The sequence below is a fragment of the Mus caroli genome, unplaced genomic scaffold (assembly GCF_978045245.1).
Source record: "Mus caroli unplaced genomic scaffold, Mus_caroli_1 scaffold_13, whole genome shotgun sequence".
Lineage (NCBI taxonomy): Eukaryota > Metazoa > Chordata > Mammalia > Rodentia > Muridae > Mus > Mus caroli.
The window spans coordinates 111,259,998-111,285,491 of NW_028227268.1; the positions used below are offsets into that span (position 1 = coordinate 111,259,998).

The 25,494-nt window shown below is 39.9% G+C and overlaps 1 long non-coding RNA gene across 1 annotated transcript in view; it reads right to left on the reverse strand.

Annotated features, from left to right (window-relative positions):
• Window positions 1-1,266: 1,266 nt before the first annotated feature.
• LOC147001593 (uncharacterized) overlaps window positions 1,267-25,494 on the reverse strand; it is a 93,679-nt gene continuing 69,451 nt past the window's right edge. The window contains exon 4 of the long non-coding RNA XR_015044886.1: window positions 1,267-1,379. This is a non-coding gene — a long non-coding RNA (uncharacterized LOC147001593). The remainder of the gene's footprint in view (window positions 1,380-25,494) is intronic.

A 25,494-nucleotide genomic window follows, 5' to 3' on the forward strand; every position in this document is an offset into this window, starting at 1 on the left:
CTAAATAGCAAGATAGCAAGTTTCTCTGATTGATCCTGTCACCGTGGAGGGGGGAGAAGTGAGGAATTTTTTCTTCACAACTGTTCTTTAATTTAGAGGTTATCATACAAAGCAACAATGCTGTGTTTTATTCCACACTTCACACAGTGTTCCTGTAGGAAACTCCATCTTTCCTGGTGCTCAGAGGAAATCAATAAGATGATGGCTCCATTTGACTCCATCCTCAGACTTGCTATCTCTTAACATAATTTATGAAACAAAGGATTGTTGGCTTACCTTCTGAAATGGGGTATGCAATCATTTCTTTAAAAATGAGAAGAAAAAAATCTCAAGATCAGAGAACTTAAAGGAGAAGAACAATGTATCCCCAACATTTAGAATTAAATTTAGCTTCTGGGTCCTCATTCATAGGCGACTGTTTCTGTTGGGTTTTGTTTGTCATATTATTTGTCCAACAGGTAAAAAACAAAAGCAAAAATGCTGGTTGGGTTATTAGTGCTCACTGAAGTCAGATAAGAACTTGTATTGAGTGGCTGGAATAAATAAAAAGATGTAAGTTAAGGTGAAGAATATTTGGAATAAGCGTGGTATGTGTCTCTCTCAGGTATGACCAACATTAGCCACTGGTGATAAATTCATCCCTTTTTATAGTAGACCCTACACATGATTCAAAGAGACCTCAACTTTGAATTGTAATTGAGGAAACCAAGCACAGTTTGTGATGATCGTTGACACTACTCCCCAGGTATCCCTTTCTCTTCAGCTGCAAGAACATTTCCTAGCTTTTGATACAGCCTTCACGTAACAAAAGATATTTTTGTATAGCTTAAGGATCCTACTTTTCTATAAAATCCCACCAAAGAATAACCAAGTCTTAACAGATATTTACATGTGAGCATGAGCTCTTCCTGGTTCCCAGTGTTGACTAAAGTTCTAGAGGAAGAGTAAATAGATATTTGTGATTATAGAGATACAGACACAAAGTGAAATTTAGGAGTAAAAGGAACAGTGAATGATGTTGGATTCACATGAAAAACATTAGAGAGAAAACGAAGGAGGGAGGTCATACACATGGGGGAGGGGGAGGGAGGGAGGGAGGGGAGGGGAGGAGAGGAGAGAATATCTTTGAAGAAAATTCCCAAAGGGCTAAACTAAGATGGGTCGTGGCCAGGATGTATCTCTGACTCCTGGTCCTTTACCTTGAAGGACTAAGCATCCTGATGGATGCTGTGGTGTCCTGCCTTCATTTCTGTCACTTACCATACGTTATTCAGTCAGATCTCTCATCTGTCTGCTCCCTAAATCAGCTTCTTAGGCACAGGAGTCATCCTCATCTCCCTTCTTGGCACTCTTTATGGACTGTGCCTTTAATTGGAGAGCTGAAAGGCAAGAGCAACAAAGGATAAACAGGGAAGCAGAGCAAAGACTAAGACAGAAACCCTCTCTCTTTCTAGGACCTCTAACTCCCAGCAGACAGCTGGCAAATGCAGCTTTTAAAAACCACAACCTTTGGGATTTTAATTATATCCAACCAAATATACGGGAGCATCTTAGCATCCTTCATTATTTATACAGGTATAAGAATGTGCTGAAAATCAGATTGCATCCTAGCAGTCTAATTTATACACTTATGCATCTGCAAAGTAAGTGTCTACTAATGATCTCTCCCAAACCACGAGCTAATCTGTAAATCTGGCAGCCAATGCAAGACAATGACAGGTATCAAAACTGCCTTTAAAGGACCCAATCAAATCACAATTAGGAGCTTTTGGAAATTTCTACTTTCAAGACAAGGCACATGTGTGAAGTTGGATATTCTTATCCAATGATGAGACTGTTCTCTAATGGTTAGGAAAAGGAGATGAGAAAGGTAGAGGTTTTAGGGTAACTGAGTGTGGCCAAGAGGCTCAAGCATCAAAAAGTTAAAAGTACACATGGGTGGATAATATCTAATTATACTCTTGCTATACAGAATTTTGAGAAATGGCTCTAATTTCCAGCAATTTTAATATTTGAAAAATAACAGTGAGGTTTTGTTTTCTGAAACTAAAGGTAACGACTATGCACTGGGGGGGGGGGACCCTGAGGACACTCATTCTCCCAACCTGGAGAAGTGGATTCTGGATCCTTCCTGATCCGCTGACTGAACCTCAGCACAGAGTCACATATGCATGATGTGAAGAAGTAGACAGGAGGTAGAATAAATAACAGACTTTTGATTTCCTGACACACAAGACGAACCCACTGTTCGGACTATGACCATTCTGTGTCTTTACCAAAGCATAGTGTGTTCATGAAATATAAGAGAGCAAGTACCATGTGACATGCGCAGCTACAGGCTCCTTACCGCTCGCACTGTCCAAGGTGTATGGCTAACCATGATGACCAAACCCAGCAGATCACAGGACATGGAAAGTGGGTAGTGTGCTCACCCCCTGAATGCTTCATGACATGTACAGCAACACCTCTATGGGCAGGTATTCTCTTCCTGCTCCTTTTCAAAGGAGAAACTGAGGCTTAAAGGCTTGCATAGTTCAACCTTGTACAGCTATGAAATAGCTATGCTGACTGAGCTAGCAGCCTGTGTACTTATCTTTTGAACTGTCCTGGAATTTGTCTGGTTTAGCAATCAGTTCAGAGGTTATCTATTCTCCAAGCAGCCAGATTGTATGCATAATGAACACCGGCAGGTCTTAGTAACATTTGTGAATGTGTGAATGGAGTACAAAAATTCTGTCCCTCACAGAGATTTATAACTCTGCACGGAGATGTGTCTCAGCCCCATCTGGGCTGTCGAGCAAGCTTCCTAAGAAGATGACATTTAACCAGACATCTATTTGCTGGGCAGATAGAATTGAAGGAGAAATGGTCTAGATAGAGAAGTACATGCAAGTGTCTACATGGGAACCTCTGAAGGCCCCCAACGGAGCTTTACAAGCAGTGCCTAGGGACACAAGAGGAGAAAAGACCCAGGATGGCAAGAAAATTTTTTTATAATGCACATAAAAATTATATGGCTCATGCCTTAATCTAAAGAACAAAGAAGACAGCCACAAGAAAGGTCTGAGAAAAAATCTTTAAGCATGAAAACTGAAGAGACGGGGATGCCAGAAAGCACCATATTGTTCAAAATATTTTGCAAATGAGGAGACCTGTACTGTCTGGGTTCCCCTCACCACAGGCAAGGGATACTTGTGGTTTTGCTCCCAGCCTGTATTTCTTTTCAAACAACATTGCATTTGCTTTTCTCTTGAGTTCCTCTCTTGCTCTGCTCTCACCCCATGCCCTCTAAAATGGATTTAGGGAGAAGAGCTTGGTCAGCCATGGGACTCTCAGAGCAAGGCAGTCCCATGGGCATGAGCTGCTTTAGGAGTGTTATGGTCTGAATTAGAAGTATCCCATATGACTTCATACTTTGAACACTTAATCCCTAGTCAGTTGCCTTGGTTAGGGAAGCAAGAATCTTTAAGAAGTGGAGCCTAGCTGGTAGAAGTAGGTCACTAGATCACTACTTTTGAAGGTTATGATCTGGCCTCAGTTCCAGCACTTTCTCTGCTTCTTGGCCAACCCCACATGGGGAGTTTCTGCAATGTGCTCCCACTGTCCTATGTTGCCACAATGAACTGAGAGTCTTGAAAATAGATCCAAAAGAAATCTTTTGTCTCATAAGGTTTTTTTTTCCTGTTGAGTCTTTTGTTAACAACGATATGACCATAACTAATATTAATGAAACAGAAAGGTGTACCTTGAACCCACAGTCAGTGACACTCAGAAAAGGTTCCTGGAAAGATTGAGGCAAATGAGGGAATGTAAATTCAGATGCATACAAACCTTGTACATACTCTCTCAGAAATTGGCTGAAAATACAGCAATGGTAGGCTTTAAAAAAAAGCAGAGTCTGATACAAGTTAACATATTAATGTCAAGAAAAGCATAAAATAGTATGATTTCCATGTCATCACAAATAGGAGTGCCTGAGTCCCCTCCCACTTTACATACACAAATGAAAAATATATGAAACACCTTTTGAGGGAATCATACTTAAGTAGTGTAGAACTCTAATACCTGGAGGGAGAGGCACAAGGAAGGTAAATCCATGAGAATCCTACTTTCCTATGCGAAGGGAATTTTCAGACTACAATACTACTATGAAAAGAACCTGGATGTCTTGCTGGGCAGAAGAAAGAATTAAATTCAGTCAACTCTGCTAGAATTTGCAAGGTAGAGTATCAGAAAGAAGGAAGTTAGACAGAGAAGCAGCACAGCCCTATGCATAGGTGCACCCCTGTATTCAGGTAACATTCAGATGCACCGAGGTGAGCCAGCACAAAACTGCCACAGGAAGGACTAGGATGCAGCCATTCAAACAGTTCTCAGACCACACACATCACTCTAGTTCCGCAAACAAAAGAAGGACGGCCTGCTGTAGTCAAAGACATTAAGAAATGGCTCTTAAAGGTTCACATGTCAATGTCATGCTGAAATTCCTTTATCTAAAATAAAAATAAAATTACTAGACAGAAGAGACAGTAAACCTGAATTGTCATAACTGAAGAATAAAGGACACATTCTTGCCTTTTTAAATTCAGATACATATAATATATTTGAATGTGAAAATCAAACCTCAAATTTAGAAAGGTGGCTCCTATAACTACTAGCAATCTGGGGACAACACATCCATTAGCTAGAATGAGTTTATTTTCTGAAAGAAACTAGTCATTTATAGCATATAGTATCTAGTACCACGTTTTCTGTCTTATTCCTACATTATCATTTATTTTATGAACAACTGAAACAATTATATATTAGTGTTTTATTCAATTGGCAATCACAACAACTGCATAGTCCGCTTTTCCTGACTTCTGATAAGAGCGGGACCTATGGGACCCATTTTAGTATCATTGAGACCCATGATAGCATGCAGTGCATAGTGAATGATTTTTTTTAAATGTCTGTTAAATAAAAAAATAAAAAAACATAGTAACACCTAGTCAGTAGACCAGAAACTACACACACACACACACGCATACACATATACATATATTTACATATGTACATATGCTCTCATGCACACAAACATACACACATGCACATGTATTCTTACATACACATGAATATATACATATAAACACATATACCCATGTACAAAATGCACATTAGATCACATATACATAAACATGCATAAACACATATGCACTCATATACACACATACAAACATTTATGCACGCATACACATATCCACACATGTATACATGTATGCAGATGAACACATACATATATACAAATGCATACTTTTACACACATTCACACATGTATATACACATATGTTTACATACACACAAAAATACATATACACTTTTACACATACATGTACACATATATACATACATATGCACATGTACATACATGCACACATGTATATACACATACATATACACACATAGATATATATACATCCATACACATGCAGCACACATATATACACATATACATACCTGCATGCATATACAGCACATATACACTGCACATAACATACACACACGTGAATGCAAATTCACAAACATACATACAAATACACACAGCACACATACACACACACATAAGGACATATATGCATATGTGCATCTAGGTACATATACATACATGCATACATACATACCCTCAAGTAAACACACTGGAATTAACAGACATGAATTCCTATGAAACAGCTATTGTAAATTCTAACAAATATGGTCAAAGGCTCAAAATACATGAATATAATATCAATATACATGCAATAAAGAAGAAAATTACATTTAAAGAGAAAAACGTATAGTAGAAAATCAATAAATGAGTTTAAGGTCAAACACTTAAAAAATAAAGATATGTGGACCTTACAGCATAATAACAGAAACAACCTAAGTGAAAGCAAAGAGTTTTTAAAAATCTGAGAAAGAAAAGAGAAGGAGAGAAAGGGCTTCAAGGATCTAGTGAAACAGAATCAAATGCTCTGTTCATGGCTATATTTGGGGGATTTTAAGAAAGATAAAAAATAAAAAGAAAGGAATACAAAAAGAATCTTGAAGAAAGTATTGCCCAACTTTTCTTGGTTTAATGATAGCCATCATAGGTCCAAATAAACAATACTAAAACCTAGATGAACATACATACCCTTGAAACCAATATAAAAACCTGAGAACTTCAGTTAATGCTTAGTAAAGGGACTGTCTTGGGTGGGCTGATTGGATCTGAGTCTACCAGGGGCAACAAGAGCAGAAGAGAGTCTCCCTAGAGAAGAATCTCCCTAAAGACAAGATCAGCTATTGCCTGAGAGTTCCAGCCTGGGTGCCTTGAACCCTAGAGATCATGGACAGCTATTCTTTACAGTAAATTAACCCAGCAAACAAAACAAAACAAAACAAAACCAACAAAACCCTTATAATGAACCAGAAAATAGAAGCATATATAAAGAAATAAATAAGAATAATTATTACAGAGTTCTTGTCAGCAGCTGTGATGGTCTAAATTGTTAACTTGGCACAATGTACAATCACGTAGGAAGAGAGTGAGGCTGTCTAGATAATGTCGCCCAGTAGGCATGTGTATAAGGACTGTACCGATGATCTTAACTGATGTGGTGTGACCCAGTGGTGGTGGTATTGCCTGGGTTGGGTCCTAGATTGTACTAGATACTAGCTGAGATGAGTAGTAAGTGACCCTTCATTCTATCTCTGCTCTTTATGGTCAAAGTGACCAGCTGCTTCTGGGTCCTGCCTTGAATCCCACAAGGATGGCTGCACCCTAGATCCATGGCCCTAACAAATCAGTTCTCTCTTATATCTGCATTTGTTAAAGTATTTTACCACAGCAACAGATGAGACAGTAGCTAAGTAGGTCAGCAGATGAATTATTATCATCTTTAAATATTTAAAGAGAAAAAAATCTATCAACCTAGAAGACATTATTTAATGAAAATATGTTTAAGGCTTGAAGGGAAAATAAAGATGGCAAACAAAACTGGCACCTGCTCCCTTGGAGCTTTGCCTTGCAGTGAAGGGAAATTCTTCAGACACAATAAAAAGGTAGGTGGTAAAAAGTCAGATCATCTTAAATATTGATTCTGGACACTTTATAGTTTCATTATACAGACTTTTTTCTTTTTAATCCTAGCACTTAAGGGCCTGAGCCAAGAACATTGTGGATATGAAGCCAGGTCTGGGCTACTGGCTAGACCTTATTATAAAACAAACAAATAAGCAAGCAAACAAACAAAACAACCTACAATCTCTCTCTCATTCTCTCTCTCTCTCTCTCTCTCTCTCTCTCTCTCTCTCTCTCTCTCTCTCATACACACACACACACACATGCATGCACACATACGTGCACACACATGCATGATCACACACACCTAAACAATTTAATAGTTAATAACCATTTCAAGCAAAGCACAGTGATATCTTCCTGGCTTCATAACAACTGGAAGTAGAATGAGCAGGAGAAAAAAGAGCAGGAGAAAAGCAACAGTTTCCAGTACTGAACATTCACATAACAAATGACATGACATGTTTAAAGGTAGATCATGATACCAGAAGCACATCTATTGTTTACTTTTTCAAATCTGTTGATGACTTTCTCAACACTGTTTTCAAACTGTTGCATAAACTAAAATCACTCTAATATTCAAGTTCAACAAGTCCAGGTTATGACCCATGAATTTCTGTGGTCACAGTCAGAAGTTGTCCATGAGATTAAAAATCCTGATAAATGTATAACCTCATCTTATCACCTTACTAGGCACTCATACATCAAGCTCTCACATGACAGGTTTGTCAGTTACACACTTTCATCCACTCAGAGAGAAAAGCTGTAGGTAAATATGAACTATATAAAACTTATTTTGAGGATGGAGATCCAGGTATGCTTAAAGTAAAATGGATGGGGATCCTATGCCACACAGGTCTTAGCCATGAGGAACCTAGCAGTGATTATATCAATACTGTGGATTTAAAATAAGGTATAGAAGGAAACAAAGAGGGGCATGATGAAAAAGGCTCAACTCATCACAAAGAAATAGACGTGTGTGTGTGTGTGTGTGTGTATGTATGTTTTAATTCTTGATACCACTAAAGGGACCAAATAGATACATCCACAACCACAGCTGGAGACTTGATCATTTTCCTCCCCAACGCTGTTAGAACCAGTATAGTATAGTATAGTATAGTATAGTATAGTATAGTATAGTATACTATAGTATATGAAAAAAATGGAAAACACTGTTAAAAATGTGTTCATTTAAAAAATAAATAAAAATAACACTGACTTCCAACAGTAACACCAGAGACTTGCTATGCAAAATTCATTTGAAGCACATCTCTCTTTGTCTATCTGGATTAAAGCCTACTACCCACCGGTGCATAGCACTGTCAGAGAACAGCCATAACTCTGGAGAAAAACAAAAGAGATTTGAAAAATCAGTATCTTTGTAACAAGAAAAAAATATTGATGTGAGCCTCATTTGACACAGCAGTTCCTCCCAGGTCAGGGTAAGGTCTTAACAAAAAACAATCCTGCATAGTTATGGCACTAACACATTTATAACAGTTAGGCTACCTGCATAGCTGGGATAGACTGCTGGAGCCCCTTCCTACCCTGAGGAGCTAATGGCATTGGAGGGCTGCTGGCAGACAGGAAGTCATTATCTCCAGAGATGTGGCCACTGGCGTGTTTCTCATGCTCCAGTGGGTAGCTTTGACTCCTGCCCATGGGGTGGCCCTGTTTAATCCCCACGGGTCACAGAGCAAAAACAAAAAGCATGAGATTGGAGCAGAAGTTTGGTGGGAATGGGAGGGGGATATGTGTAGATAGAGAAAGGAGGGTAACTAGAATGTGCTGCATGTATATATGGTTTGTGTGAAATGGATAAATTAATTTTCAAAAATTATTCAAAACAATGACAGCCTAAAACAAGCAAGATGATATACATCGGAGCCTAGTACTCACCCAGGACACTGGGGCAGGAGGGCTGTGAGTCTTTGTCTCAAGCAAGCAAAAGCAACAAGTAAACAAACATGTCCTAGAGGTTGATCCACTGGACTTTAGGGAGCAAGTTGCTAGACTAGGGATACTTTTTTTTGAAAATTGATTTTTTTCACATAATATATTTTAATTATGGTTTCTCCTCTCCCAACTCCTCCCAGGTTACCCCCTCCTTTACTCAAATCCATGCCCTTTCTCTAACCAGAAAACAAACAGGCAAATCATATGCATATCATATACCATCTATTTGATATTGTGTGTGTGCACGCACGCATGCATGCATGCACACACTAAAGCTATGCAGAGCCTGTGGATGCTGCCACAGTCTCTCTAAGTTTTTGCATGCATCAGTCCTGCTGTGTCTACAGGGCCATGTTTCCTTGGTGTGCTCCATTCCCACTGACTCTCCTACTTATTTTGCCTCCTCTTCTATTGAGTTTCCTGAGTCCCAAGTTGAGAGATTTCATGGAGACATCTCATTTAGGATTGAATGTTCAAAGGTTTCTTACTCTCTGAACTTAGTTGTGGGTTCCTCTATTTTTTCCCATCTACTGCAAGACAAAACTTCTCTTGATGATGGTGGAGCAAGGCATTGATCTGAGTGCAGTAGAATATCATTAGGATTCATTTTATTGTTATGTTCTTTTGTTTTTTAAAATGAACCTGTCTTTATAAATGTAATTTTCACCAAAGACATTTGCAGCCATCTAAGCTATACACTTGAGAGGGAGATGATACAAACATGTGCAAGAAACATGAAGGCCCTGTGCTGCTGGGGGGGGGGGTATCAGATTTCCAGCCCCCACCCCAAGAATAAGGAAGACTGCTCTTTTATTTCTAGGATCTCACAAAACTCAAGGAGAATTACATACTAGGGGTCAGGTCAATATAGAAAAGGCAGACAATTTCAAAGTGATCGCTCACACTATCTGTTAGAAAGCTGTACACTTTCCCTCACTGAGGGTGACTGCTTTCAGAGCCTCAGCAACTCTGTCTTTATTATTGTTGCTTTTATTTGTATCATAATTATTAGATAGGGTCTCATTCTATAGCCCAGACTGAATTAAATTTACAATCCTCATGTCTCAGTCTCTTGAATCTGGGGGTTGCAGGTGTGCACCACCTCAATAATCTTTTATAAACAATGTCTAATATTTGATCAAAATTGTGAGCAACAATAATGAGATGAGCACATGGAATTAAAATAAGAACTGTAATTACAATTACAGATGAAAAAATACAGAGGAACTTATGATGTTCTTAATAGAAAAACAATGAAGATCAGTAAGAGGTAAATTCTTTACATTTTAGTAGAGTTAAATATCACATACATATAAGATGGAAACACTTGAAACTCAAGGCAGACCAAGATACAGCTTCAGGTTAAACAAGGGGAAAAACAATGAGTTGAAAATAGTTACAGGAGTTCTTTGTATATTTTGAATATTAGCCCTCTATCGGATGTAAGGTTAATGAAGATCTTTTCACAATATGTAGGTTGCATTTTTATCCTATTATCAGTGTCCTTTGCCTTACAGAACCTTTGCAATTTCATGAGGTCTCATTTGTCAATTGTTGATATTAGAGCCTGAGCCATTAGTATTCTGTTCAGGAAATTTTCTTTTGTGTCAACATGTTTGAGGGTATTTCCCATTTTCTTTCCTATTAGAATCAGTGTATCTGGATCTATGTTGAGGTTCTTGATCCACTTAGAGTTGAGCTTCATGCAAGGTGATAAATACAGATCAATTTGTGTTCTTCTACATGCAGATTGCCAGTTAGAACAGCAGCATTTGTTGAAGATGCTTACTTTTTTTTTTACCACTATATGGTTTGACTTCTTCATCAAAAAAATCAAGTGTCCATAGATGTTTATTCCTGAGTCTTTGATTCTCTGAGACCCACACATCTATGGGCAGGTTCCAATTCCTGACACTATTAGTGATGCTATGTTATGCTTGCAGACAAGAGCTAGTACAGCTGTCCTCTGAGAGACTCTACCCAGCAGCTGACTTAGACAGATGAAAACACCTACAGCTAAACATTGGATGGAGGTCAGGGACCCCTATGGAAGAGTTTGGGGAAGAACTGAAGGCCCTGGAAGGTCTTGCAATTGCCAACCCCATTGGAAGACCAACAATGTAAACTAACCTGGACCCCTGTGAGCTCCCAAAGATTGAGTTAGCAACCTAAGAGTATATAGAAGCTGGTCTGAGGGCCTTGACATACATAGCAGAGGGTTGTCTGGACTGGCCCCAGTGGGAAAAGATGTTCCTAATACTGCAGAGACTTGATGCTCCACGGTAGAGGGATATGGGGAGGAGTAGGGGGGTGGGTACCCTCTCAAAAATGAAGGGGAGGAGAGAGGGTTGGGAGGAAGAACTCAGTAAGGGAGGACTGGGAAGACAGGGGCAGCATATGGGCTGTAAATTAATTAATTAATTAATTAATTAAAAAAGGGAATACTGGGAATACTTACAATATATGACACACATAAGAATACATTTAGTATATGTATGCCTGAAAATCTGGATGGAAAAAAAGAACTACTGAGTCAGAAGACTAAAAGAGGTATAGAAAGTCAAGCAGGGCTTCAGCAGTCTTGTATAAGAGTAGAAAGATTGAGGGAGACAGAGGGGTCAAGGACACCACATGAAGATCTACAGAGTAAATTAACCATGGAGGCTCCCAGAGAATGAACCACCAGACAAAGAGCATGAATAGGGTGAACCTAGGCCTCCAAACATATGTAGCAGATGTCTTTTTATATGGGACCCCCAACAATTGGGTTGCCTGCCTTCGGATCTCTTTTCCCTAGCTGGGCTTTCTTATTTGCCTTCAGTGAGAGAGGATATGCTTAGTCCTGGTGCAACTTGATTGGGTAGAAGGGTCCTAGTACCCATGGGGGGAGGGGGGCTCCACTTCTCTGAGGAGAAGGGGGGAGGGATAGGAGGAGGTGTGTGATGGTGGGACTGGGAAGAGAGGAGGAAGGGGATTGCAATCAGGATGTAAAGTGAATAAATAAATTAATGAAGTGTGGGGCATTGGACTATGCACAGACAGGCTGGTCTCCAGTTGAGCTGAGGTCTGAACCCCAGAAGGGTGATAATTCATCGAAATGACAAGGTAGGCGTTCCCTCATGCTCCTGGAACTCTGGCTCCTGCCTAAGTTACCACCCCCCACAGCCCCCACAAGAGAAGCATGGCTAGAAGTCACATAGGCAATGTCCCAAGCTTCTGACCTTCAGGCTAAACTCCTCCCCAGTTACCTAGCAACAGTAAAGACCATAAAAGGGGCTGTTAGGCCCCTCCTCACCTCTCTCTTACTCCTCACTCTCACCCTCTCACTCCTCTGTCTTTGTCTTCTCTCCTCTCTCCTCTCCCTCTCTCCCTCTTAATCTCTCTTTCTTTCTAGCCTTCCTCTCTCTCTCTCTCTCTCTCTCTCTCTCTCTCTCTCTCTCTCTCTCTCTCTCTCTCTCTCTCTCTCTTCTACCTTCTCTCTTTCTCCCTGCCTTTCTACAACAAAGCTCTAAAACCATAGACAGTCTCTGCTCATCAAGACCCACCACACTTGGAGGATGGGATAGGCTTTCTCCTAATCTCCCGATGGAAGGCCTTCCTGTGCTCCAGTCAAGATCTGCTGTGCTCACTCTTGCCGGTGTGGGAACCTCTCTTCCCTCATCCCTCTCTCCCATAACCCTGGGGCTTTAGAGAGTAGCCCTGGGGCTCCCAGGTTGGGCTGCCCCTTGTCTAGTCCCCGAAGAGTGAGTCAGAGACTTGGATGCCCACCTGGGGTTGAGTGGAGAGCATATGGCAGCCCTTCCACATCTGCCTGTCCAGAGCATAGGTGGAACTCTGGCGGGACATGGGTCTATTCTCCCTCTCTTCCCCAGGGCCCCCTTTTTAGTTCCCACAGTGAAGAAAAGAAATTTACAAAATTTCTAACAGCATAAACACTGAGAGTCACATACATGCATGCACACATGCATCATAATTAAGAGAAAAGCTTGCAAAGACAGAAACCATTGTTAAGGTGGCAGAACAAATCATCCAACCATCCAGAGGAAATAGACTCATTGCCTTTAGGGAGGAGCTAAGGGTCTGAGAGATGAATTTTTAGTAAAACTATGGAAAACAAGAGATAAGGAATGTTTAAAAAGCACTGGAAAAAACCTTCCTACCAATGATCCAACATGAAACAATGTGCCTTCCAGGAAATACAGAAGCACAGACAGAAACTGATTTCCATGGCAGCAAGGAGATACAGAAAGAAAATACCCTGTGAGTGGGTAACAACCTAACACATAGAAATTAATATAGAATTATTCAGGAATATAAGAAACATTTATCACTGAAATATCATTATTAAAACTAATAGGTATGTCTCGGTAATTTAGCCATACTTTCTTATTTTGTTTCGTGTTCTTTTGGCTGTCTTTACACAGTGTCTCATACAGCCTCGAGTGGCTTTAGAGTCATTGTGTGTTCAGTTCTGGACTTGAACTTCTGACCCTCTAGCTACCACCTCCCAAGTACTGAGATCATAAATGTGTATCACTACATCTGGTTTAGATGTTTGTATTTGAATAAGAGATGAATTCTTAAAATAAAGTCTGAAATATATATTATGATGTTAAAGCACAAAAACAAAAACAAACAAACAAAAAAAAAACAAACAACAACAAAAACCACTTACACCTAAGAGACAGGAAACGTACCTAAGAAGAGTAAGAGAATTCATTATGATACTCAAGATAACCAGGAGAGAAGCAATTATGTGACTAATCCTAAGACAGAAGAGAATGGAGGGGAAAAAGGAGTAAGACAGGAAAAGAGGTACTAAGTTGCTTGGATGCTAACTGAGGACAGATGAAGTGAGGGAACACTACAACACTCATTTGTATTTTCCCTACATTGCACCACACATGTTGTTTTTAAAAGGTGTAGTGGTAGTCCTAAAATACAAAGAAAAGAAAGAGAAGCTAATAAGTGTCCTATGCTGTTTTACAAATACACTCAGGCAAGATCTGTTTTAACAAAAGGAGGGGGAGAATCTATCATGACTGCCCTCTGAAAGACCCGACAAGCAGCTGAAAGAGTCAGATACAGATATTTGCACCAACTAACGGACAGAAGCAGCTGACCCTGTTGTTGAATTAGGGAAGGCTGAAAGAAGCTAAGAAGGGCGATCCTGTAGGAGGACCAGCAGTCTCAATTAATCTGGACCCATGAGATCTCTCAAACACTGGACCACCAAACAGACAGCATACACTAGCTGATATGAGGCCCCCAACACACATACAGTAGAGGACTTCTGGGTCTTGTTCTTTCAAAGATGATGCACCTAACCCTCAGGAGACTGGAGGCCCCAGGGAGGTCAGGTGGGGTGGGGGGTGGGGGTATCCACGTGGAGACAGGGTGGGGTGGGGAGGAGGTGTGGGATGTGGAGCAGTCAAAGGGTGGATGGGGGTGCGGGGGATGGAATATCAAGTGTAAAAATTAAATTAAATTTAAAAAATAAAATAGCAATTACTACAAACCTCATTAAACACCCACAATTCATTTTTATTAGATATTTTGTTTTATTACATTTCAAATGTTATCCCCTTTCCTGGTTTTCCCTCTGAAAACCCCCTATCCCCTCCCCCTGCTCACCAACCCACCCACTCCTGCTTCCTGGCCCTGGCATTTCCCTACACTGGGGCATAGAACCTTCACAGGAACCAAGGGCCTCTCCTCCTATTGATGATCAACTAGGCCATCCTCTGCTACATATGCAGCTAGATCCATGAGTCCTACCATGTGTTTTCTTTGGTTAGTGGTTTAGTCTCAGGGAGTACTGTGGTTACTGGTCAGTTCATATTGTTGTTCCTCCTAGGGGGCTGCAAGCCCCTTCAGCTCCTTGGGTCCTTTCTCTAGCTCCTTCATTTGGGGACCCTGTGCTCTGTCTCACAATTGACCATCATGAGGCTGCTGTTCATGTGAATTGATTCTGGCCTGTTCTCTCTCAAGAATGGATGAGCCCTCTTTTATGTTTGTAATTAAAAGTTTTGCCCCAGAGAAGATTAGCCAAAAACTAAGTCCAGTCTCCCACTAGGCAGACATGGCTGCTTTTAACTTTTAAAAATTTCAGCCAGGCAGAGAGATCCATGTAAACCATCTACAGAGCATGCAGGTTCGTGTATGAAAGCATGTCACTTCAGAACTTCCATCCTTTCATTGTTATGTTAAACCGGCCTCAAAGATCATCAGCTTTCTGGCATTCCCTTCTGCTCCTCCACATACCACTGTACTTTAACCCACAGGAGGGGAGAAAATCCTGGTCAGTCTTGTTCCACCAGCAGACGACTCTGCTAGCTTATGTTTCCAATCATTTCCTTTGCATTTGGTCGAACAATAACCCTTTGCAAGAGACCAGGAACCTTTATTTTTAGACCAAAGTGGTCAAGGAACTAAGTTAGAGCCAAACAATTATCAAAAAATAGAACTTAGGTGCCCCAAATTCTTAGTTTTGACCTATGTCTATCTCTCCAGTATGAGTGGCAGGAGGCAGACACCATTTTTGTATAATTCAACATTTTAACTTTTGTTACTTATTGCCTGGAATATGGTTGGCACTCGGTGAACATTTCCAGCAGGGAGAAAGTTTAAAATTAACATTTATTTACAGAGTAAATAACCAATTCATTTTTCTTATCCCTTGGCAGGTGGATCTTTATCAAGTTAAAAGCTGGCATCAATTTATCACAGGATTGCCATTCTGGCTTTACTTTACTCCTTTTTTTTTAATCCCCAGAGAAGCACTTTGGCTTTGAAGGCATTTGAAGCCCTGAATTATCCATAGAAAATATCTGCAAACAGCCAGGGCACCTGGTATTTGCATCCCATCAGTTAAGGTATTTAAACATTCTTATCCCTTTAAATCCTCGCACTCTGCAGTGTATAAACTGTAGCTCTGTATCTCACCTCACGCGAGGCAGCTGGGTGGCCAGGCAGCTGGAGGTTTGGTGCTGTTTGGGATTTTTGTCATCTTAAAAAATACTTCTTATTTATTTTTTGAGAATTTCATACATGGACACAATGTGTTATGATTATATTCATTCCCCATTTTCTCCCTCCAACTCTCCCTAGAATCCCCCAAAATGGCTCCCTCCCAGTTCTGACTTCTCCTCTCCTTCTCTTTTTTTGTCTTCTCCTTTAAAAGAAAGAAAGAAAGAAAGAAAGAAAGAAAGAAAGAAAGAAAGAAAGAAAGAAAGAAAGAAAAAGAAAGAAAGAGGGAAAAGAAGAAAGAAAGAAAGAAAGAAAGAAAGAAAGAAAGAAAGAAAGAAAGAAAGAAGGAAGGAAGGAAGGAAGGAAGGAAGGAAGGAAGGAAGGAAGGAAGGAAGGAAGAGAAAAAGAAAGAAAGAGGGAAAAGAAGAAAGAAAGAAAGAAAGAAAGAAAGAAAGAAAGAAAGAAAGAAAGAAAGAAAGAAAGAAAGAAAGAAAGAAAGAAAGGAAGGAAGGAAGGAAGGAAGGAAGGAAGGAAGGAAGGAAGGAAGGAAGGAAGGAAGGAAGGAACCCCCACTGCATCCACTTAGTGTAACCCATACGGCAGCAAAGAGTTTTAATGTCAGTTGTTAGTCAGATCTTTGGATTGTGATTTACTGTCTGAGCCTTCTGTAAAACTCCAGCCATTTTGTTTTGAACCCTGGAAACACACAGGTCTTTGTATGGCATGAACAGGACCTGAATAAAAATCAATCTACAATAGGGGACCATGACAGCTAAGAATAAGCTGAGAGCATACTTACTGTTTGTTGAGACTTTAACAAGCTTCCCCAACATTGAGCTGTGTGGTCTGTATATTGACTTTCTTCCTATCTTCTTGCCTTTGGTTCTTTCTCATACTTTCTAGCATGAAGGTCATGGGATTTCCCAATGCAGGTACTAGTCATAATGGGAAATTATGCCTACCCATCTGTCTTGGACTATCCCAGTAAATGAAGGCTTGCTTCTAGTCATTGAAATCAAGGAGGTGCTGGGACCTGTGGGGTGTATGGCTTGATGAGAGGAAGCTAGGTCCCCAAGGGCATTTTGGAGTGGATTCAGGGATAGAAGTCTCTTCTTCTGTTTCACTCTCTGGCCATCATGAGGTGAACACCTTTGTTCTGCCCTCATGTTGTGCCTCATCAAAAAACAAAACAAAAACAGAAAACAATGTGACAGAGCAAAGTGACCAGAACATCTGAGACCACAAACCCAAGCAAAGCTTCTTCCTTATAATATGTTTATTTCTGTTACTTTGTCATAGAATGGAAAACTGGCCTGGTTACCCTGAATGCAGAGAAACATGTCAGCTCCCGTTTCCACTAGACACATACATATTGGCCTTAGAACTGGTAATGGTCCGCAAATGTAGATCTATGCACATTCTCATGATAGCATTCTGTATAAAGATCTATATTCTGTTCTATTTTTCTATGTCACAAGTAAACACGAAGAACTCACATGATGGAATCATAGCACAGTGTAATGTTTTTGATGCTTAAACTCTGGCAATGTATGTTTCATATGTCACTGTATTGATATGATATCATCAATAACTCACATAAGATCTAATGATCGAAAGAGGGATGATTAAAAACTCTGATGGTTCAGTTTTATTACTCTGATATTAATATTTAATGAAATGAGCCTTGTGTTGTTTCATGAAATAGTAAGCTAACTTCTAAAAAGATAAAGCTTGAAATGAACAAACCACAGATGGGTTAGACAAGGGCAATTCTTTTGTAAAATACTGAAGGAAGAAAAATCTGAAGGAAACATCAAAGCCCTTGCAACTGGCATAAAGGTGTCTTGGACATGCAGGGATGGCTCTTTCCAGAAGAAACCTCAGTTCCTGCTACTTGGCTTTCTTTGGCTGAGCTAAGATCAGCTCTGATGAAATACAGCAGAGACAGGGCTGACCCTCTCCTGGGGCTCAGTGTTGGATGTAGTTAGAGCTGAGAGGATAAGCAATATGCAACAGTGCCAAGGGCAGCCACAGTGAGCAGGAAGAGTGTGGTGAGCCAACTCTCTCATTCCAGATCAAGTATCAGCAACACATCTCTGCCTCACCTGCACACATGGGAATCAAGGCTGCAGACATCAAGGCAGAGCTCTGTAGAACAGCTCCCCAGGCAATGTCCAGGAGAGCAAAAGCTGCTGAAGCAGAGCTGAGAGTTACTGACCACCATGGTGCCTGAAGTCATCTACTGACCACCTGCAGCCTCAGTTTTCTCAATCACAAAGCAGAAGCCTTTTTAATGATATGGCTGTAAAAGTAAAAGCATGATTGTGTAAAACACCCAGGGGCCACATCAGGCAAAGACAGGTAATTGGAACTTAGGACCTACAGCTATATTTGACATCAACTCTGACTCATGGAGATTGGGAGATTTAGAAAGAGACCCTGGGACACAGTAATGTACAAACAGGCCACCCTTGTAAATGTTGTGTTAGCTGCAAATTCTGTATAGGATCAATAGATTGTGTAGCCTGTGGATCACATTTAGGAGTGTAGCCAGTACTTCCTCTGGTGGCTGGTGGTCCTACTGTTCTGGTTATTTATGGTGTCATAAGTTCCTAGGCGAACATATCGAAACACCATGCAACACCTCTGGGAACCCTGTTCCTCAGGTATTATACCCTAAAAGCTTCTTTTAAATAGTAGCATTAAGTAGATCACATCAGCCATATCCCCTATATATGGAGCAGATATTCTAAAGCCTCACAAGTGTATAAAAACTTCTCTATCCATTTCTCTGTTGAGGGGCATCTGGGTTCTTTCCAGCTTCGGGCTATTATACATAAGGCTGCTATGAACATAGTGGAGGATGTGTCCCTCTTACCGGTTGGAACATCTTCTGGATATATGCCCAGGAGAGGTATTGCAGGATCCTCCAGTAATACTATGTCCAATTTTCTGAGGAACTGCCAGAATGATTTCCAGAGTGGTTGTACAAGCTTGCAGTCCCACCAACAATGGAGGAGTGTTCCTCTTTCTCCACATCCTCACCAGCATCTGCTGTCACCTGAATTTTTGATCTTAGCCATTCTGACTGATGTGAGGTGGAATCTAAGGGTTGTTTTGATTTGCATTTCCCTGATGATTAAGGATGTTGAACATTTTTTCAGGTGCTTCTGAGCCATTCGGTATTCCTCAGGTGATAATTCTTTTTTAGCTCTGAACCCCATTTTTGAATAGGGTTATTTGATTTTCTGGAGTCCACTTTCTTGAGTTCTTTATATATATTGGATATTAGTCCCCTATCTGATTTAGGATAGGTAAAGATCCTTTCCCAATCTGTTGGTGGCCTTTATGTCTTATTGATGGTATCTTTTGCCTTGCAGAAGCTTTGCAATTTTATGAGGTCCCATTTATGGATTCTCGATCTTACAGCACAAGCCATTGCTGTTCTATCCAGGAATTTTTCCCCTGTGCCCATATATTCAAGGCTTTTCCCTACTTTCTCCTCTATAAGTTTCAGTGTCTCTGATTTTATGTGGAGTTCCTTAATCCACTTAGATTTGACCTCAGTACAAGGAGATAGGAATGGATCAATTCTCATTCTTCTACACGGTAACTGCCAGTTGTGCCAGCACCATTTGTTGAAAATGCTGTCTTTTTTCCACTGGATGGTTTTTGCTCCCTTGTCAAAGATCAAAAATGTGGTACATTTATACAATGGAGTACTACTCAGCTATTAAAAAGAATGAATTTATGAAATTCCTAGGCAAATGGATGGACCTGGAGGGCATCATCCTGAGTGAGGTAACCCAATCAAAAAAGAACTCACACAATATGTACTCACTGATAAGTGGATATTAGCCCAGAAACTTAGAACACCCAAGATATACGATACAATTTGCTAAACACATGAAAATCAAGAAGAACAAAGAACAAAGTGTGGACACTTTGCCCCTTCGTAGAACTGGGAACAAAACAGCCATGGAAGGAGTTACAGAGACAAAGTTTGGAGCTGAGATGAAAGGATGGACCATCTAAAGACGTCCATATCCAGGGATCCATCCCATAATCAGCTTCCAAATGCTGACACCATTGCATACACTAGCAAGATTTTGCTGAAAGGACCCAGATATAGTTGTCTCTTGTGAGACTATGCCGGGGCCTAGCAAACACAGAAGTGGATGCTCACAGTCAACTATTGGACGGATCACAGGGCCCCCAATGGAGGAGCTAGAGAAAATACCCAAGGAGCTCAAGGGATCTGCAACCCTATATGTGGAACAACATTATGAACTAACCAGTAGCCCCTTGGAGCTCGTGTCTCTAGCTGCACATGTAGCAAAAGATGGCCTAGTCGGCCATCAGTGGAAAGAGAGGCCCATTGGTCATGCAAACTTTATATGCCTCAGTATAGGGGAACGCCAGGGCCAAGAAGTGGGAGTGGGTGGGTGGGGAAGTTGGTGGGGGAGCGTGTGGGGAACTTTTGGGATAGCATTGGAAATGTAAATGAAATAAATACGTAATAAAGAAAGAAACCTTCTCTAGTATCTAAGCCTATATATGCTGACTTTTTCCTCTTTTCCCTTTTTACTAAAAGGAAACATATTAGTGGATTCTCCTGGGCATATCTAAACAATTAGCACTTTTTATTCTTGCATTTTTGAGGCCATTATTAGGTAAAATAAGGGTTGTTTTAACAAAAGCACTGTGATATCACACCAGCATGTTATACAGCCAAGTGAGCTACCAAGTCACAGATGAACTGGTAGCAAATGCAGTGTCAATAGAATGAGCAAATGATAACCGAATAAGCAGCAGCCGGATGGTGTGAGATTTCATTAAGATACTTAGAACTGTGTGAAAATTAAAACGTAGGATTTGTTTTAGTTTTCAATTTTACCATTTAGTATTTTCATGGTATGGTTAATTGTGGGTAGTTGAGATCATAGAAAATCAAGAGTAACAAGGAGAATCCCTGGTGTAATTGTTTCTCGCTTGTGTGGATTAGTTAATTTTAACTTCTCAAGAAGACCATCTTAGAAGGTTGTTCATGCAAAGTTCTTGCAGGGATAGGAAGGTCCCTTTGTTAGGAGAGTGCTTGTCTTACAGGCTTGAAGGCTTCAATGAGGATCCTCATTACCCATGAGAAAACCCAAGTGTAGCAATGTGCCCGTCTGTCTCTATTCCCAGTCACGGGGAGGCAGAGACAAACAGGTCCCTTATGTTACTGACTGACCAGCCTTGCTGAATAGGTAAAGCCGAGTTCAGTGAGAGATTCTGTATCAAAAAATTCAGTGGGTAATGACTTCAGAAAGGATCTACCTGATTTGGGACAGGACAAAAATAGGCACAAGTAATTTTCTGTCTAAGAAGTACCAGTATATGGGGACATGTGTCTATATAACTTTTCCTAAGCACGAGAGTATTCACTTTGGGAAATAGAAATGGAAATGGGCTTGAAGCTGAAAGTGATGCAATAAGCTTTAGAAAGATAGAAAAGATCCATGAAAATGGGGACAAGAGAGAGGGGAAGGGGATACCAGGGGTTTTCAGAGGGGAAACCAGGAAAGGGGATAACATTTGGAATGTAAATAAAGAAAATATCTAATAAAAATATTTTTCATTTTAAAATGGGGACAAGGACTCCTATATGTTGTAAAAACTGAGAATTTGGCACAAAATCCTCAAAGAATATGTTCTTGTCAGGAAACTATCAACAGAACTGAGAGGTAATGCTGTCCTCTGAGAATAACAGAGGATGACTCCATCTCTGCTGGGCCCAGGGAGCACCTCATGGCCAGCATCTCATTCAGTCCTTATAAACAAGAACAAGAATGGATACAGATCATTCCCAGGAAATCTGTGACTCTAATAAGGATGCCCAGGTACTGACAGCACTAGAACTCAGACAGGCTGCACCTAAAACACTATGCTATCCCCATGTAAGAGGTGGGATCAGAGAGGTACTGCTTGGTGGGCACTATGGGTGAATATGGTGCATTCCCTCTGAAAACTCATGTTGACATTTGATTCTCATTGTGAGGCATTAAGAAGGGGTAAACTTGAGCTGGTTATATGTTTAGAGTTGGACTCTTGGGAAGCAACCAGAAGTAGATAAGTTTAGTAGGCTATAGTATCTGTGGCTGAATCTTCTCTGCTGTATAAGAAAGGGAAGTAACCTGCATACATTGTGTTCCTTCTCTCTCAGCCTTGGGACTCTGTCACTAAAGAATCCCTGAGACTTTAGATCTCCAGAGTGATGTGCCAACATGAAGATCTTTTCTTCTTTGTGGTGTTAGACACAGAAAAGTGACTGACACAATTATCGCTGTTGACTGCAATAGAAAAATACTTAAAGGTATTCCCACACCAAATGTCCAAATCCTAGATAAAAACCAAAAACCAGGAATCAAAAATTCTGATTCGTAGCATCAGAAAAGTTCTGAACGCTTTGATGGAAAACCAAACCTATAGGTAAGAATGTCTCTTATGCAGTGTATCACCTGTTTTAGAGCACAAATATGGACACACATCTCATTAAAATTCCTGGGACAGTGTTCAGCATTTCTACCAAGTAAGGAATGGTTGAAAGTTATTTTGTAGAACTGCTTATTATCCATTTAAGATGGGAAACTCATTTGTCATCCTATTCAGCGTTCTGCCTTCTCAGTGAGCATAATGAATATTTATGAGCGTTCTCCCACTATTTTCTCTGAGGCTTCTGTACAGTTGGTTGCAAATTCTTTCCCCATCGGGTTTCCATTTGCTCTTGCTTTAGAGATGGAGTACCATATACATAAGGAAAATATGATAAACAGAGGCCATGTCTCCAGAAATGTCAGGGTGGAAGGGCACTGGTAAGAATTACTACATAGATTAAACCTAAAGATGAGCTGTGCCATGTGTTTTGCTAAGAGTGCCTGTCACCAGAGAAATAAAGTGCAACAAACGGAGGAAATTGTCTTAAACAGCTTGAAATGTAACATGCCAAGAGAAAAGGGGAAAAAAGAAGAAGAAGAAATATTATCCTTGTTCTTTTTCAGTCTCATTGAAAAAAAGCTTGGAGCTGGGACTGGTTCTTATCTGGAAATGCCAGACCTACTGATGTGGCAACACTACCCTTGGTTTTTACCTCAGAAAGAGAATAAAAGTAGAGCTTTTGAATGTTATGCATAAGAGATCTGTGATGCTATTTGAAACAATGCTATCTTAAAGTAAATCTCATGGTTCAAAGATGAGCTTCAAATTTATTAAGTCAATCTAAGGGGCATAAGTGGGGCAAATAAAACTGGGAAATGTAGGCTTGACTATTTCCCTACCATCACATTTTCCAGTGGTTCAGCTCAGTTTGCATCTTTGAGATTGTCCAGAGTGACATGCAGCTTCAGAGCTCTGACCTGAGCTGAGAATACCCATGGAGAACCTGCCATTCTGATCACAAGGGCAGAGAAGCACAAAGACATTGCCTTCTAATTAGGTCCAGACTTGCCTCCTATGCAATAGGCCCCTATGAATATCAATTTCTAAATGATAAAACTTAAATAACAGGATTTTGCTATGTGAAAATGTCATGTTTTTCTAGAGCTTCACCATTTTCTAAGGCTATGTAACTTTTGTGATCCCTAGCTTTGGTGCTTGACCTAACATCAGCAAGCAGTCAACAATTATCGTGATACACCCATTGCAGAAAAGGAAACTGGGGGTTCAAAAAAAACTGAACACCTTTAAAAATCCACACAGTTTGAAATAAGAAGTAAAAGTAAACCAAGAATGGAATCCACACTGCCATACTGGTGTGCTTTTACTTCTAAAGGAAAAAGACATGAGAAAAATATATCAAAACTACCAAAGCCAAAACTGATTGTCAAAACATGCTTAGAATAGTTAACATGGAAAATTAGTTATGCTTAAAATAAGTAACTGGAGCTAATAGGGTAGGTATCTCAGTAGGTAAAGGCACTTGCTGCTAAGCCTGATGACCTGGGATTAATTCCTTGAACCCACATGATAAAAAGAGGGCACTAATTCCCAGCAAAACTCTCAGTTACCATAGACAGAAAAAACAAGATATTCCATTACAAAAACAAATGTATACAGTATCTTTCCACCAGCCCTACAAAAGATAATAGATGGAAAACATCAACACAAGGAGGGAAACTACACCCTAGAAAAAGCAAGAAAGTAATCTTTCAATAAATCCACACAAACATAATTCCACATCTAAAACAAAAATAACAGGAAGTAACAATCACTTTTCCTTAGTGTCTATTAATAAGAAAATTAATATTACCAACATATCCTAATCAATTGAAATTCCAAAATATGAGGAATTAGAAATCTGTTGGCTGTCATCCAGTGGTTTCTCTAATTTGGTAATTGGAGAAATTGGTTCAATATTGTACAATCCATATATGCTTTCTACTTGTTTGTACATGACAGTGTCTTGCTGTGTACCACATAGTGGTCTTGAAATCATGCTTCTCCTATCTCTGCCTCTCTATTAGTGGGATTGTTTATTTGATGTTTTTATACTATCCTATGGTTTTCAGAACAGCTTACATATTTCAACATTATTTATACAGACAAAAAAAACATAGACAGTGAATTTGGGGGGTTGGCTTGTAGGAGAACAACAAAGAGTGAGACTGAATGTTTTGCTTGATATTTATAATTATTGTATCAATTTTGAAGAAGAGGACCTTATAAGTTACTCTTTCTCTGAGATGAATGCTTTTCAAAATCATCACAGCCAAGGAACCAGAATCTTACCCTCACCTAATGTCTGTGCCACCCTCCAAGCAGAACCATTGTTCATTGAAACAGTTGATAAATAACTTCATGGATAGACCATCTTAATACACATACCATTTCTTAAATGACTGTAACCTGTTCCCTATGGGCTAAGAATGATGACAATCACTCAAGACAAATAGCTTTGACCATAGCAGGAAATCTGTATCCAAATAATGGTGCCTACAATTCATTCCTTAGCACAGCAGAATTGTCAACTCTTAACCTAGCTACTATAGAGATAAAATCCTTTGGTGATGTGAGGGACATTGAAGTACAGCCTTATTACAATGAATTGCAATGTCTAAAAATTGTTCTTATTTGGGGTAAGAGCCAAGATTTTAAAGCTCTACTAAAATCAAAACAATCAATCAATCAAACAAAAAGACTTTATATACTTATGTTCATTTAATAACATGTCCATCTTTTTTTGGCTCAGACAGTCAACATTATTCTCCTATAGTTTTGGAGTATAGAAGAAGGCCAAGAGATGCCAACAATGTTAATGTTTGGTAAGACCTCTCTTTCTAACATGGAGGTGATCCCTTTCTCCTTTCTCCCTTGTTCTCACATGGCTCCCTTTCTGTACTTCTACAGATTAAAAAAGAGAGAAAGAGAAATATCTAGATATCTCTTGTCTGCTATCTCTTCCACTTATTAAGACAGCAGTTGAGTCTTACCAGATCACCAATTTAGGACTT